Genomic DNA, 15871 nt, shown 5'->3' with positions numbered 1-15871 from the left:
ACCACGGCTTGACATTCTAACTACTTCCTGAGATGTTTTTTTTATTACGAATGAAAAAATATAGAAGGCTGGTTAAAATCTCACTTAAGACAAATTTTTTTATTAAATATTTTTCTAAAAAAATATTTGCTTATACATTGCTTTTATTTTGTTTTTGTTTTCGGCATATATTTTTGTATAAATATATTTTTACAACAAAAAATTAAAAATTATTGTAATTTGCAAAACCTTCTGAAAAGAACTTCCATGGATGTGGAAAAGTCACAGGGCACAGGTTCAAATCCCAGCGGAGATGATTTTATTTTTGTTTTATTGTCAACTTTTTTCATTGATTTTCAATTCTTTTTTTGCGAAATTTAATTGTCCAATACTTTAATTTTTACTTAAAACGGCCTAATTCCGTACTTTCGAAAACTTGTCCAAAAGGACTGAATCGGAAGTGGAAAAAAATCGATAGGGGATCCCGGGATGCGCTTTAAAAGAAATTTTTGTGGATTTGTCGAAAAGGACTGCATCGGAAGTGGAAAAAAATTATGGGGGATTACGGGATGCTCTTTAAAACAAATGTTTGTAGAACAACTTCCAATTTGTTTGCTGGGATTATACACACATTTTTTTACTTTTTCATTTATTCATATGTATTTTAATTTATTTATTATTTTATTTGTTTACTTTTGTTATATCTTCAATTTTTTATTTTATTATTTAGATTTTTTATTTTGTTTAGTAATTGTTATTATTTTAAATAAATGATTTTCAATTATTTATTTACTTTTTTATTATTATAGACTTAATTTCTTATTTATTTAAGTTATTTATTTATTTTTCATTTATTTACTATCCATTAGATATTAAATTTTTATTTAATTTTTTTAAAGAGCTATTTTTTATTTTATATTTATGATTTTCACTTAACCAACATTAGCTGGTTGTACACAAAGAACCGTTACTTTCAAATGACTTACCTTCAAATGTCCCTATTGCAGTTATTTGTGTATTCGCGCGTAAGATGAAGTTATGCCATTAAGAAACTAGAACAATAATCAATTAATTTGCTTCACTACTTCTATTCTTTTTTAATTAACAACGATATTCATAACACTGGAAACATGCACTTTTGATTGGGTTTTTTTTTTCTTTTTAATGTTTTCTCACTTCACTGATTTTTTTCTTTGATGGCAAGCAATAGATGAAAATTTATAAATAACCAGAGGGAATTTCTTCTCATTGAAATTGTTTGCAAAATTTAATTTTTCATTTTTTCGATTTATTGGAGAAACGAATACCACCCTTCTTCTTCTTAGCATACAGGGGGATAGATAAAGTCGCGTGTATAAATTTTTTTTATTGACTGAAATATTATTATTATTTTTCTTCTGTACAAGAAAACACGATAACACAATTCACTACTATTCTATTTTATTTGATTATATTTTTTTTTCGTTTCAAACAGTGTGGTTTTTTTTCTTGCTTGCTTTTGCTTGACTTTCCTCTTGTTTGGTTTTGGGGTTTAATGTTTGCTATGCCATTTTTTGTGTATGTTTATGCCGAAAATTCCTTTTGCTGGTTTTGTTTAGTTAATGGTTAGGCGCGAAAAGTATTGTTTGCACGAGGTGGGGGTGTATAGCGTTGTTGTTGTTGCTGTTCTTACTCTCGTATGTTAGGCTAGCGATGATCATCGATTCGGTTGAACGTACAATTTATTACTGAAAGTAGAAAACAAGAAGAAGCACATAATTGGGAGAACATTTGGAGCAAATAAACAACAACAAAATTATAGAAACAACAATAACACAGAATAACAGAGACATTAAGGTGGGCCGAGTCGAAGCTTATATGCCCTCCACCAGGTATTTGTATTTGATACTCTTTAATAAAATAAAGATCAAACAAAAAAAAAATATGAAAAAAGAACGATTGTTTTATACCATTCACAATAGTAGAAAGTAGTATAGAGTTGCCGATATTTTTTGCAATAAACTTTATGTTGCTATAATTTCTAAACTGCTCGTCTGCACCCAGAGAAGGAATATGATCACTTCAAACATGCTTCAAGAGCAAACTATTATTTTTTTATTGGAAATTTGTAACATATTTGTCGCAACTATGTTATTTCCTCGAAAATTATGTATCCAATTACCAAAAAACTACTATAGAAAAATCTTATTTTCAAAATTTTATGTCTATAGAAACTTTTGTAACAATTTTATTTCTATAGAAAATTTTGTCAAAATTTTATTTCTATAGGATTTTTTTTCAAAATTTTATTTCTATATAAAATTTTGTGAAAAATTTATTTCTATAGAAAACTTTGTCAAAATTTTATTTTAATGGAAAATTTTGTCAAAATTTTATTTCTAGAGAAAATTTCAACAAAATCTTATTTCTACAGAAAATTTCAACAAAATTTTATTTCTACAGAAAATTTCAACAAAATTGTATTCCTATAGAAAATTTTTTTTGCAAAATTATATTTCTATAGAATTTTTTTGCAAAATTTTATTTCTATAGAAAATTTTTGCAAAATTTTATTTCTATAGAAAATTTTTGCAAAATTTTATTTCTATAGAAAATTTTTGCAAAATTTTATTTCTATAGAAAATGTTGTTAAAAGTTTAATTCTACAGAAAATTTTTGCAAAATTTTATTTCTATATTTCTATATATTTTGTCAAAACTTTATTTCTATAGAAATTTTTGCAAAAAATTTATTTGTATAGAAAATTTTTGTTAAAACTTTATTTCTATAGAAATTTTTGCAAAAAAATTATTTCTATAGAAAATTTTTGCAAAATTTTATTTCTATAGAAAATTTTAGCAAAATATTATTTCTATAGAAAATTTTGTCAAAATGTTATTTCTATAGAAAATTTTGGCAAAATTTTAAATCTACAGAAAATTTTAACAAAATTTTATATCTACGGAAAATTTTAATAAAAATTTTTTTCTATAGAAAAGTTTGTCAATTTTATTTCTATAGAAAATTTTGTAAAAATTTTATTTCTATACAAAATTTTGTCAACATTTTAAATCTACAGAATATTTAAACAACATTTTATTTCTATAGAAAATTTTGTAATTTTTTTTTTTTTCTATAAAAAATTTTGTAAAAATTTTATTTCTATAGAAAATTTTTCTTTTTTTATTTCTATAGAAAATTTAACCAAATTTTATTTCTATTTATTTTATTAAAATTTTATTTCTATAGAAAATTTTGTAAAAATTTTATTTCTATACAAAATTTTGTCAAAATTTTAAATCTACAGAAAATTTTAACAAAATTTTATTTCTATAGAAAATTTTGTAAAGTTTGTTTCTATAAAAAATTTTGTCAAAATTTTATTTCTATAGAAAATTTTGTCAAAATTTCATTTCTATAGAAAATTTTGTCAAAATTTTTTGTTTTTATTAATTTTATAAAAAATTTTATTTCTATAGAAAATTTTGTCAAAATTTTATTTCTATAAAAAATATAGTCAAAATTTTATTTCTATAGAAAATTTTTCATTTTTTTATTTCTATAGAAAATTTAACAAAATTTTATTTCTATAGAAAATTTTATCAAAATTTTATTTCTATAGAAAATTTTATCAAAATTTTATTTCTATAGAAAATTTTGTTAAAATTTTATTTCTATAGAAAATTTCGTCAATATTTTATTTCTATAGAAAATTTAAACAAATTTTATTTCTATAGAAAATTGTATCAAAATTTTATTTCTATAGAAAATTTTGTCAAAATTTTATTTTTATGGAAAATTTTGTCAAAATTTTATTTCTACAGAAAATTTCAACAAAATTTTATTTCTACAGAAAATTTTAACAAAATGTTATTCCTATAGAAAATTTTTTTGCAAAATTATATTTCTATAGAAAATTTTTGCAAAATTTTATTTCTATAGAAAATTTTTGCAAAATTTTATTTCTATAGAAAATTTTGTTAAAAGTTTAATTCTACAGAAAATTTTTTTCCGTAGAAAATTTTAACAAAATTTTCTAAAAATTTTATTTCTATAGAAAATTTTGAAAAAAATTAATTTTATAGAAAATTTTAACAAAATTATTTTTATAGAAAATTTTAACAAAATTTTTATTTCTATAGAAACTTTTTTAAAAATTTTATTTATATAGAAACTTTTGTAAAAAATTTATTTCTATAGAAAATTTTGTCAAAATTTTATTTCTATAGAAAATTTTGTCAAATTTTATTTCTATAGAAAATTTTGTCAATATTTTATTTTATTTATTTTATTTCTATAGAACATTTTTTCAAAATTTTATTTCTATAGAACATTTTGTCAACAATTTATTTTTATGGAAAATTTTGTAAAAATTTTATTTCTACAGAAAATTTCAACAAAGTGTTATTCCTATAGAAAATTTTTTTTTCAAAATTATATTTCTATAGAAAATTTTTGCAAAATTTTATTTCTATAGAAAATTTTGTCAAAATTTTATTTCTATAGAAAATGTTGTCAAAATTTTATTTCTATAGAAAATTTTATTTCTATAAAAAATATAGTCAAAATATTATTTCTATAGAAAATTTTATCAATATTTTATTTCTATAGAAAATTTAAACAAATTTTATTTCTATAGAAAATTTACTCAAATTTTTATTTCTATTTCTATAGAAAAAAAATTATTTCTATAGAAAATTTTCTTAAAATTTTATTTCCATAGAAAATTTTGTCAAAATTTTATTTCTATAGAAAATTTTCTTAAAATTTTATTTCTATAGAAAATTTTCTTAAAATTTTATTTCTATAGAAAATTTTGTCAAAATTTTATTTCCATAGAAAATTTTGTTAAAATTTTATTTCTATACAAAATTTTGTCAAAATATTTTGCAAAATTTACTAAACCGTAAAAAATTCTACCAATCTACCATACAGTAAAAAATCTACCATTTTTGGTACCAACTGTGGCAACAGTGACCTCGATCTGTTGGACTTTTGCGTATACCTGATTGACTCCCACAGCAAGTACAGTAGAAAATATCAATACAATATCTCCATTATTAGGGGCTAGGAAATTATTACAAGAGACAGAGACACATTGAAAGATCGTATTTGATGTTTACTCTCTCCTTTAGATACATTGTTTTTGTTATTTTGTGGCAACCTATATTTCCACAGGTTACAAAGACAATGGGTAGTTTATTATAACCCCTCTTTAGATAGTGACAGCATATCATATGTAGAGATATCATATAATGAGAGAAAGAGAACAATTAACACAAATGTTCTACAAATTAGTGAGTACATTTTTTTATTGAGTAGGCCAGGTTGAATGTGGGTGAAATGCTGCTGCTAATGCATTATCATGTGTGGCCTCTGTCGATGTATGCCATTGCTGTGGTTCTTATGGTTTTTGTTATTATTTTTCCATTTGTTCAGAAAATGTTTAAAAAAATATAGACAACAAAAAACATATATGAATACAAGAACTAGTACATCGTGGAAAGTAAATAAAATCTATTTTATTTCCAAATGGCTTGCAGCTAAGACTTTTGTTTTAATTGTTTAGGTTGTGTTTTTTTTTCATCTTTTACACTTTAATGTTTATCGCTGGGTGTTAGCTTCAGAGTATTTTGTTTTGTTTGATGATTTTTTTCCTCTTGTTTTGGGTGGGTATACAATTTCAGCATCACTGATTGTTTGTTTGTAAAAAAGTTTTTAGATATAACCTAGTCGTTGTCAGTGATTACTGCTTTTGGTGCTAAAATGGTTTTTTTTTACATTTTTTTCATTTGTGCATTCTACTTTTAGTGTTGATTTGGTGCTAGTTTTTTGTCCAGAGTGTTCTTTAATTTTGTTGTTCCGTTTGGTTGCTCTTTTGCTTAATCTCCCACCTACTATGGCTATTTTCGCAGAGTTGCCATTTTCAAAAAAAAATTAAAACTGCACTAACCTAGACCGAAATTAAATGAAATGCTCTGTAGAGGTGCATAACAAACTTTAATCCAGCAAAAGGAAAAAATACTTAGCTACAAAATGAAATTTTATGCAATTTCTTAATGAGTATTTCCTTTAGCGCCAAAAAATGGATTTATGGCTACCCTACCAATGGTTATCTTTATTACATTTTTTTGCCCAGAAAATCCTGCGAATTTTTTGCTTGGAGGAGAGGAGAATGCATAGCTATTTTATCGATTGTTTTTTTCACTTTTTCCCATAAAAACTACACGGCTTTATTGGCATGCAAATGAAAGTGTCTGTAGAGGTGCATAGCAAACTTTAATCCAGCTGCGAAAAAAACGAACATTTTCAAACTCTAAGGAAATCACGAACTTATATTGACAGACCACCGATTGCAGATGACCAGGATACCTGAGAAAATAGGCATTTGACAAAATAGCATAAGGCATATTCTGCATTAGGTTTTTTGTACATAACTGGCGGTGCATTGGGTGGCGTTTTTTTTTACCACTCTGACTGCATCCTTCGAACATTTTCAGATGAAGATGAAAACTGTGCCGGAAAGTGATGTGATCCACATAAAGTACCTGAAGAAGGATACTACAATCAATGCTCCTCGTGCAAAAATCCAACAGATTGGGGTCCGTAGATTTTGGTGGCCATTAAATTAAGCAAGGAATTTCCTTTTCAAGTCTTCTTAAGGAGAACAAACGAAAGCTTATAGCCACATTCATAAGGAAAGGTGGGTAAACTCCTCATGCCAGAAGCGTTATCGTTGAGAATTTTTAAACAGTAATATTATTTCCATAGAGAATTTTGTCAAAATTTTATTAGTATAGAAAATATTGTCAAAATTGCATTTCTATAGAAAATTTTGCCAAAATTTTATTTCTATAGAAAATTTTGTCAAAATTTTATTTCTAGAGAAAATTTTGGCAAAATTTTAATGCTATAGACAATTTTGTCAAAATTTTTCTATAGAAAATTTTGTCAAAATTTTATTTCTATAGAATGTTTTGTCAAATTTTTATTTCTATAGAAAATTATGTTAAAATTTTATTTCTAGAGAAAATTTTGGCAAAATTTTATTTCTATAGAATATATTGTCAAGATTTTATTTCTGTAGAATGTTTTGTCAAATTTTTATTTCTATAGAAAATTTTGTCAAAATTTTATTTCTATAGAATGTTTTGTCAAATTTTTATTTCTATAGAAAATTATGTTAAAATTTTATTTCTATAGAAAATTTTGTCAAAATTTTATTTCTATAGAAAATTTTCTTAAAATGTTATTTCTATAGAAAATTTTGTCAAAATGTTATTTCTATTGAACGTTTTGTCAAATTTTTATTTCTATAGAAAATTTTGTCAAAATTTTAATGCTATAGAAAATTTTGTCAAAATTTTATTTCTATAGAAAATTTTGTCAAAATTTTAATGCTATAGAAAATTTTTATTTCTATAGAAAATTATCTTAAAATGTTATTTCTATAGAAAATTTTGTCAAAATTTAATTTCTATAAAAAATTTTGTCAAAATTTTAATGCTATAGAAAATTTTGTCAAAATTTTATTTCTATAGAAAATTTTGTCAAAATTTCATTCCTATAGAAAATTTTGTCACAATTTTTCTTTCTATAGAAAATATCGTCAAAATTTTATTTCCATAGAAAAATTTGCCAAAATTTTACTTCTGTAGAAAATTTTGTCAAAATTTTATTTATATAGAAAATTTTTTCAAAATTGTAGTTCTATAGAAAATTTACTCAAAATTTTATTTCTATAGAAAATTTTGTCAACATTTTTTTCTATAGAAAATTTTGTCAAAATTTTATTTCTATAGAAAATTCTATCTAAAATTTTCGTAAAATTTTATTTCTATAGAAAATGTTGTCAAAATTTTATTTCTATAGAATGTTTTGTCAAAATTTTATTTCTAGAGAAAATTTTGGCAAAATTTTATTTCTGTAGAATATATTGTCAAGATTTTATTTCTAACGAATGTTGTGTCAAATTTTTATTTCTTTAGAAAATCTTGTCAAAATTTTATTCCTATAGAAAATTCTGCCAAAATTTTATTTCTATAGAAAATTTTTGCAAAATTTATTTCTATAGAAAATTTTGTCAAAATTTTATTTCCATAGAAAATTTAGTTGAAATTTTATTTCTATATAATGTTTTGTCACATTTTTATTTCTATAGAAAATCTTGTCAAAATTTTATTTCTATAGAAAATTTTATCTCTATAGAGAATTTTTTTATTTATTATTTCCATAGAAAAATAACATTTTAACTAAATTTTCTATGGAAATTAAATTTTGACAAAATTTTCTATAGAAGTAAATTTTGCAAAAATTTTCTATAGAAATAAAATTGTGTCAAAATTTTCTATAGGAATAAAATTTTGACAAAATTTTCTAAAGAAATAAGTTGACAAACCATTCTATAGAAATAAAATCTTGACAATATATTCTACAGAAATACAAAATTTTGATAAAATTTTCTGTAGAAATAAAAATTTGACACAACATTCTATAGAAATAAAATTTTACGAAAATTTTCTATAGAAAAAAAATTTTGACAAAATTTCTATAGAAATAAAATTTTAACAGAATTTTCTATTGAAATAAAATTTTGACCAAATTTTCTATAGAAATAAAATTTTGACAAAATTTTCTATAGAAATAACATTTGTCAAAATTTTCGATAGAAATAAAATTTTGAGTAAATTTTCTATAGAAATACAATTTTGAAAAAATTTTCTATAGAAATAAAATTTTGACAAATTTTTCTACAGAAGTAAAATTTTGACAAATTTTTCTATGGAAATAAAATGTTGACGATATTTGCTACAGAAAGAAAAATTTTGACAAAATTTTCTATAGGAATGAAATTTTGATAAAACTTTCTATAGAAATAAAATTTTGACAAAATTTTCTATAGCATTAAAATATAGAAAATTTTCTCAAAATTTTATTTCTATAGAAAGTTTTGTCAAAATTTCATTCCTATAGAAAATTTTGTCAAAATTTTATTTCTAGAGAAAATTTTGGCAAAATTTTACTTCTGTAGAATATATTGTCAAGATTTTATTTCTGTAGAATGTTTTGTCAAATTTTTATTTCTATAGAAAATTGTGTCAAAATGTTATTTCTATAGAATGTTTTTTCAAATTTTTATTTCTATAGAAAATTTTGTCAAAATTTTACTTCTGTAGAAAATTTTGTCAAAATTTTATTTCTATAGAAAATTTTGTCAAAATTTTATTTCTATAGAAAATTCTGTTAAAATTTTATTCCTATAGACAATTTGTCAAACTTTTTCTTTCTATAGAACGTTTTGTCAAATTTTTATTTCTATAGAAAATGTTGTCAAAATTTTAATGCTATAGAAAATTTTGTCAAAATTTTATTTCTAGAGAAAATTTAGGCAAAATTTTATTTCTATAGAAATTTTTTTTTGTTTGTCAACATTTTATTTCTATAGAATATTTGTCAAACTTTTTCTTTCTATAGAACGTTTTGTCAAATTTTTATTTCTATAGAAAATTTTGTCAAAATTTTATTTCTATTTTGTCACAATTTTAATTTGGTAGAAAATTTTTAAAACTTTTATTTCCTGTAGAAAATTTGTCAAGATTTTATTTCTATAGAAAAATTTGTCAAAAATTTATTTCTATATAATGTTTTGTCAAATTTTTATTTCTATCGAAAATCTTGTCAAAATTTTATTTCTATAGAAAATTTTGTCAAAATTTCATTTCCATAGAAAATATTGCCTAAATTTTATTTTTATAGAAATTGTTGTCAACATTTTATTTCTGTAGAAAATTTTTGCAAAATTTTATTTCTATAGAAAATTTTGTCAAAATTTTATTTCTATAGAAAATTTTGTCAAAATTTTATTTCTGTAGAAAATTTTATCAAGATTTTATTTCTGTAGAAAATTTTTGCAAATTTTTTTTTTCTGTACAATATTTTTGCAAAATTTTATTTCTATAGACAATTTTGTCTAAATTTAATTTCCATAGAAAATTTTCTTATAGTTGTATTTGTATAGAATATTTTTGCAAAATTTTATTTCTATAGAAAATTTTGTCTAACTTTAATTTCCATAGAAATTTTTTCAAAATTTTATTTCTATAGAAGATTTTGTCAAAATTTAGTTCTACAGAAAATTTTGTCAAAATTTTACCAAACAGTAAAAAATCCACCATTTTTTGGTAGATTTCTACGAGCTGTGGCAATTGTGTTTTAAATCCACTTTTAGTAGATTTCCGGCCTTATGTTAATACGCTATAATTGTACTCGGGTTCATGTTATTTAACGTTTCCCTAATATCTGCAAAAGCCGGAAATGTGTACTTAGGGATAGTGAGCCTAAACTAAAACCATCTAAGTTATACAATGGAGTCTCAGTGGCTATGATTAGCTTGCTAAAAGCATCCAAGCAAAATGCTACACTAACTTCATTATTCATAATTTTTACTTTAGAAAAATCCCTCATCATTTACGTCACGCACATTGTGAGAGCATTGAGAATTTCTTTTTAAATTCCTTGGCATTTAATATCTTTAAATTCACCCGTATGATAATCCTCGTCCTTTTAGTTTCGTTCCACATGTGTGTTACTCTTAATTGTCTTTACCGAGTATTCAAATGGGATTTTGAGAACGCCTACAGGTATGCTATGATTTCAAGTTTCTTTCGAAATACCCCCAAGCATTACATGACAACATGTACAAAAGCTAAGACTAATGGCAAGCAACTACCAGGTACCAGCACGAACCATGGTGTCATTTCAATCCTCATTTAAGAGTATTTAAAGAGTAAAATTCCCTAAAGAGAAGAAGAGCACAGGGGAAGGGATAATGTTAAGGCCTCAGCATCAAACACCTTTCAGTAATGAGTGGGACAAACACCATTTTCATTACATTGTACGTCATCACCACCCCCTCCCAGAAAAAAAAATCATTTACGACCATTCATAAAGTAAGCCAGGGCAGGAGAAAACATATGTAACTGTCATCCTTTTTGAACCATGAAATGAAACGTGAAACATGTTGTTAATTGCAAGAACAAATGGCTAAAAATGGAGATTTTTAAGGATATTCGTGTAAAAATCTTCAATGTTTTGAGGCAATGTTGTTTACTCCCATTAAAACCCAGAATTATCAAAATTGCCAACCAAGAGTACCAGTGAGCAAAAACAAAGAGAAGTTAAGTACTTGAAAAAGGGATTTTCGTAGTCAACAAAACGAGGGGTAAATTCAATTAGGGCTTACATTAACTTTTATCTTGCAAATAGCCGGATAAAAAGAGTTCGAGCGGGACAGATGTTAACCATTGAAATAAAATGAATGAGAGAGTTTTGTGACAATCTATTTATTTTATATATAACAGGTTGGCTGATAAAGGGTGATACGGTCAAAATTTGGTCAATATAAACTTGACGTATTTCTTTCAATTTTGCATTTAGCAAACCTGAACACCCCTCATTTTGAAGGTGTGTGTGTGTGTAGAATGTTGCTCCTATTTTGATTTTGGAATTCACTCTTCAGTTGTCAAAATGCCGTCCAAGCAAGAAGAGCAGCGTATCAAAATTTTGCTCGCGCATCGCGAAAATCCGAGCTACTCGCACGCAAAGCTGGCAAAATCGCTAAAAGTTGCCAAATCAACCGTTACAAATGTAATTAAAGTGTTTGGGGAACGTTTGTCGACAGCCAGGAAGTCTGGATCGTGGGGAAATCGAAAACCGGAAGCCGCTGAGACGACAAAGAGAGTTGCCGGTAGTTTCAAGCGAAACCCTAACCTCTCTCTCCGAGATGCCGCAAATAAGCTGGGTGTATCGTCTACAACGAGCCGGACTATCGACTTACAAGAAGGTAGTGACTCCAAATCGCGATGATAAACAAAATACGACGGCCAAAGCGCGATCCCGGAGGCTGTACACGACGATGCTGACGAAGTTTGACTGCGTGGTAATGGACGACGAAACCTACGTCAAAGCCGACTACAAGCAGCTTCCGGGACAGGAGTTTTATACGGCAAAAGGAAAGGGAAAGGTAGCAGATATTTTCAAGCACATAAAACTGTCAAAGTTCGCAAAGAAATATCTGGTTTGGCAAGTCATCTGTACCTGTGGCTTGAAAAGCAGCATTTTCATAGCTTCCGGGACTGTCAACCAAGAAATGTACATGAAAGAGTGTTTGAATAAACGTCTGCTGCCTTTCCTGAAGAAACACGGTTGTTCCGTACTGTTTTGGCCGGATTTGGCATGTTGCCATTACGGTAAAAAGGCCATGGAGTGGTACGCCGCCAACAACGTGCAGGTGGTTCCCAAGGACAAGAACCCTCCCAACACGCCAGAGCTCCGCCCAATTGAGAAATACTGGGCTATTGTCAAGCGGAACCTAAAGAAGACCAAAAAAACTGCTAAGGACGAGCAGCAGTTCAAGGCAAACTGGCTTTCTGCGGCGAAGAAGGTGGAAGAAGGGTGTCAAGCGTGAGGCCCGGCAATTCGGATTTGGAAAAGCGAAAGCCTAACTGAATATTTTTCCTGAATTTTATACTAATTGAACTTGAAAAATAAATTTAATTTGATTTTTTAAATAAACGATTTCACCGATTTACACGCGTTTTCCCTTGACCAAATTTTGACCGTAACACCCTTTAGTGCGTTGTTAAATGTCTATCTTGCTGATTTTCTTCCAAAACTTATTTCCTTACAAAATGTCCATAGAATGGTGACGGGGGTATAATAAGTTTGTCATTCCGTTTGTAACACATCGATATATCGATTTCCGACTATATAAAGTATATATATTCTTGATCAGGGAGAAATTCTAAGACGATATAACGATGTCCGTCTGTCCGTCTGTCTGTTGTAATCACTCTACAGTCTTCAATAATGAAGCAATCGTGCTGAAATTTTGCACAAACTCGTCTTTTATCTGAAATTGGAAATCTAGAGGTATTGTAGGACCACAAATACGTGTGCCAAAAATTGTGAGTTTCGGTCCATATTTTGGTATAGCCCCCATATAAAACGACCTCCCGATTTGGGGTCTTGGGCTTATAGAAACCGTAGTTTTTATCAAATTTGTCTGAAATTGGAAATCTAGAGGTATTGTAGGACCACAAATACGTGTGCCAAAAATTGTGAGTATCGGTCCATATTTTGGTATAGCCCCCATATAGACCGATTTCTCGATTTTACTTCTTGGGGTTCTAGAATCCGAAGTTTTTATACTATTTGCCTGAAATTGGAAATCTAGTGGTATTTTCGGGTCATAAAGGGGTGTGCCGAAAACGGTGAGTATCGGTCCATATTTTGGCATAGCCCCCATAAGAACGATCTCCCGATTTAACTTCTTGGGCTTCTAGAATCCGAAGTTTTTATCCCATTTGCCTGAAATTGTAAATATTCTGGTATTTTAGGCTCACAAAAACGTGTATCGGATTAAGTTTTTATCGGTCCATTTGGTAATGCCTCCATATAGACCGACTTCACTTCTTGAGGGTGTAGAAGGCGCACTGATCATGAAAATTGCTTGAAACTCAATGTAAAATTTCCAGATTTTACTTCTACAGATTTAAGATTTCAAGTCAAGACGTTATTTTATAATTTTCTTGCACACTTACAAGAGATGTTAATGATTCCTATAAAACTCAAACAAAAATGGTTCTTATAAATCCGGAATCTGATATAGTCCTCATAGGTGAGATCTTTAAATTTATCTTCGGGAAGTGTCCTCAAGTCTTCAAGCCCTCCTGAAATTTCAAAGGGAACCGTAATATTTGGTTCATGGTGGTGGGTATTTAAGATTAGGCCGAACTTAGTGCTGTCTATACTTGTTCAGTATTACATTTGTCAGTGTTTTTATCTCCACGCCAAACCATTTTACTTAAGATTTTTAAAAAATATACCGGAAGTTTCGATGCTAATTTTAATGGGTAAGCGGAATCTCGGCTCCTTAATTGCCCGGATTTACTCAAACTAGAAGTGGTGGAAATAGGTTAATAATTTTTGTAACGGGAAGTGTTACCATTGTTAATTACTAAAAGGTGGCACAAAAAGTATCACACAAAATTTGAACACAAATTTTAAAAAAGTGGCGCAAAGAGTGGCACATTTGTTATGTACAGAAAAAAATACGAAAAAAGTAAATGTTATCAGTTTTTTGAGCGACATTTTTTTATCTTTATTCGAAAATAATAATTTTACCGCCATTTTATCGAAATTCAATTCTTGAATTGAGAAGTCAGAGAAATTTTCTTTACATATCTTCAGGCGAAACAATTGTGCCCATTGTGGCACAAAACTGTTAAAAATGTGGCGTATAGTGGCAAAAAAGTATGAACGACCAAAAAAAAGGCAAAGTTGTAACGAAAGTGGCACAAAACTGTAAAAATTTTGGCATTTGGTGGATTTACCCAAACTAGAAGTGGTGGAAATAGGTTAATAATTTTTGTGATATCGTAACGGGAAGTGTTACCATTGTTAAGTACTAAAAGGTGGCACAAAAAGTATCACACAAAAGTTGAACACAAATTTTACAAATGTGGCGCAAAGTGTGGCACATTTTTTATGTACAGAAAAAAATACGAAAAAGTAAATGTTATCAGTTTTTTGAGCGACATTTTTTTATCTTTATTCGAAAATAATAATTTTACCGCCATTTTATCGAAATTCAATTCTTGAATTGAGAAGTCAGAGAAATTTTCTTTGCATATCTTCAGGCGAAACAATTGTGCCCATTGTGGCACAAAACTGTTAAAAATGTGGCGTATAGTGGCAAAAAAGTATGAACGACCAAAAAAAAGGCAAAGTTGTGACGAAAGTGGCACAAAACTGTACAAATTTTGGAATTTAGTGGCACAAAAATGTGAACGCCTTAGAAAAGTGACAAATGTTTCTCTCTACACGCAGAGAATAACATTTTGCTCTTAAAACATGGAGGTAATCATATTCCTTCTCTGGGTGTAGTGGCACAAAAAATGTAGCCTATAGTGGCAAAAAAATGTACAAATTATTGCATTAGTGGCACAAAAAAATTAAAACGTATGGCATTTCGTGGCACAATCAAGTGCACGCCTGTAAAAGTGGGAATTTGTTATTAGAGTGGCACAAAAAAACTAAAACGTATGGCCTTAAGTGGCACAAGAATTTGAACGCCTGAAAAAAGTGGCAAATTTGTTATTAGAGTGGCACAAAAATGTAAAAAGTATGGCATTTAGTGGCAAAAAAAATGTGAACTCCTAAAAAAGTGGCACAAAATGTAAAACGTATGGCCTTTAGTGCAACAAAATTATGAACGTCTGAGAAAAGTGGCAAATTTACCACTAAAGAGACATCACATTTGCCACATATTCAAAATTTTACAGAAATATGGATTCAAATTCCTATGAACCCAGGGATTTTTCATACCTGGCTGGAAAGAAGACATGTTAGTTTAAAATTTTGTAGATTAGTCCTGCTCTAATGGACGATTTAGTTTCTGTGAAAAAGTGTCACCCTAGGATTCCACTACGGGCTATGTTCCGATATTCGGAATCGCAAATTGCAAAATTTTTATTTGGCGATAGTTTCTTAACCCTAAAACATACAAATGTTTCTCTATAGGGGCACAAAAAATTTATCTCTATAGTGGCACAAAAAATTTACAAATTATTGCATTTAGTGGCACAAAATTGTGAACACCTGAAAAAGTGGCACAAAAAATTAAAACGTATGGCATTTATTGGCACAAACATGTGCACGCTTGAAAAAAGTGGGAAATTTGTCACTAAAGTGGCACAAAAAATGTAAAAATTATGGCATTTAGTAACACATAAATGTGAACGCCTGAAAAAGTGGCACAAAAAAATTAAAACGTTGGCATTTAGTGGCACGAACATGTGCACGCCTGAAAAAAGTGGCAAATTTGTTATTAGAGTGGCACAAAAATGTAAAA

The 15871-nt window shown here is 27.3% G+C and overlaps 1 protein-coding gene across 3 annotated transcripts in view; it reads right to left on the bottom strand.

Moving 5' to 3' along the window:
- Positions 1-15871, bottom strand: part of norpA (no receptor potential A) — a 253955-nt gene that overhangs the window by 235712 nt on the left and 2372 nt on the right. For all 3 annotated transcript variants that reach the window (XM_075298702.1, XM_075298700.1, XM_075298701.1), the window contains exon 2: positions 966-1706. The gene's annotated coding sequence lies outside the window, so the exon portion shown is untranslated. The remainder of the gene's footprint in view (positions 1-965; positions 1707-15871) is intronic.

Source organism: Haematobia irritans, chromosome 3 (genome assembly GCF_050003625.1).
Source record: "Haematobia irritans isolate KBUSLIRL chromosome 3, ASM5000362v1, whole genome shotgun sequence".
Lineage (NCBI taxonomy): Eukaryota > Metazoa > Arthropoda > Insecta > Diptera > Muscidae > Haematobia > Haematobia irritans.
This window is presented reverse-complemented; position numbering and strand designations above follow the sequence as displayed.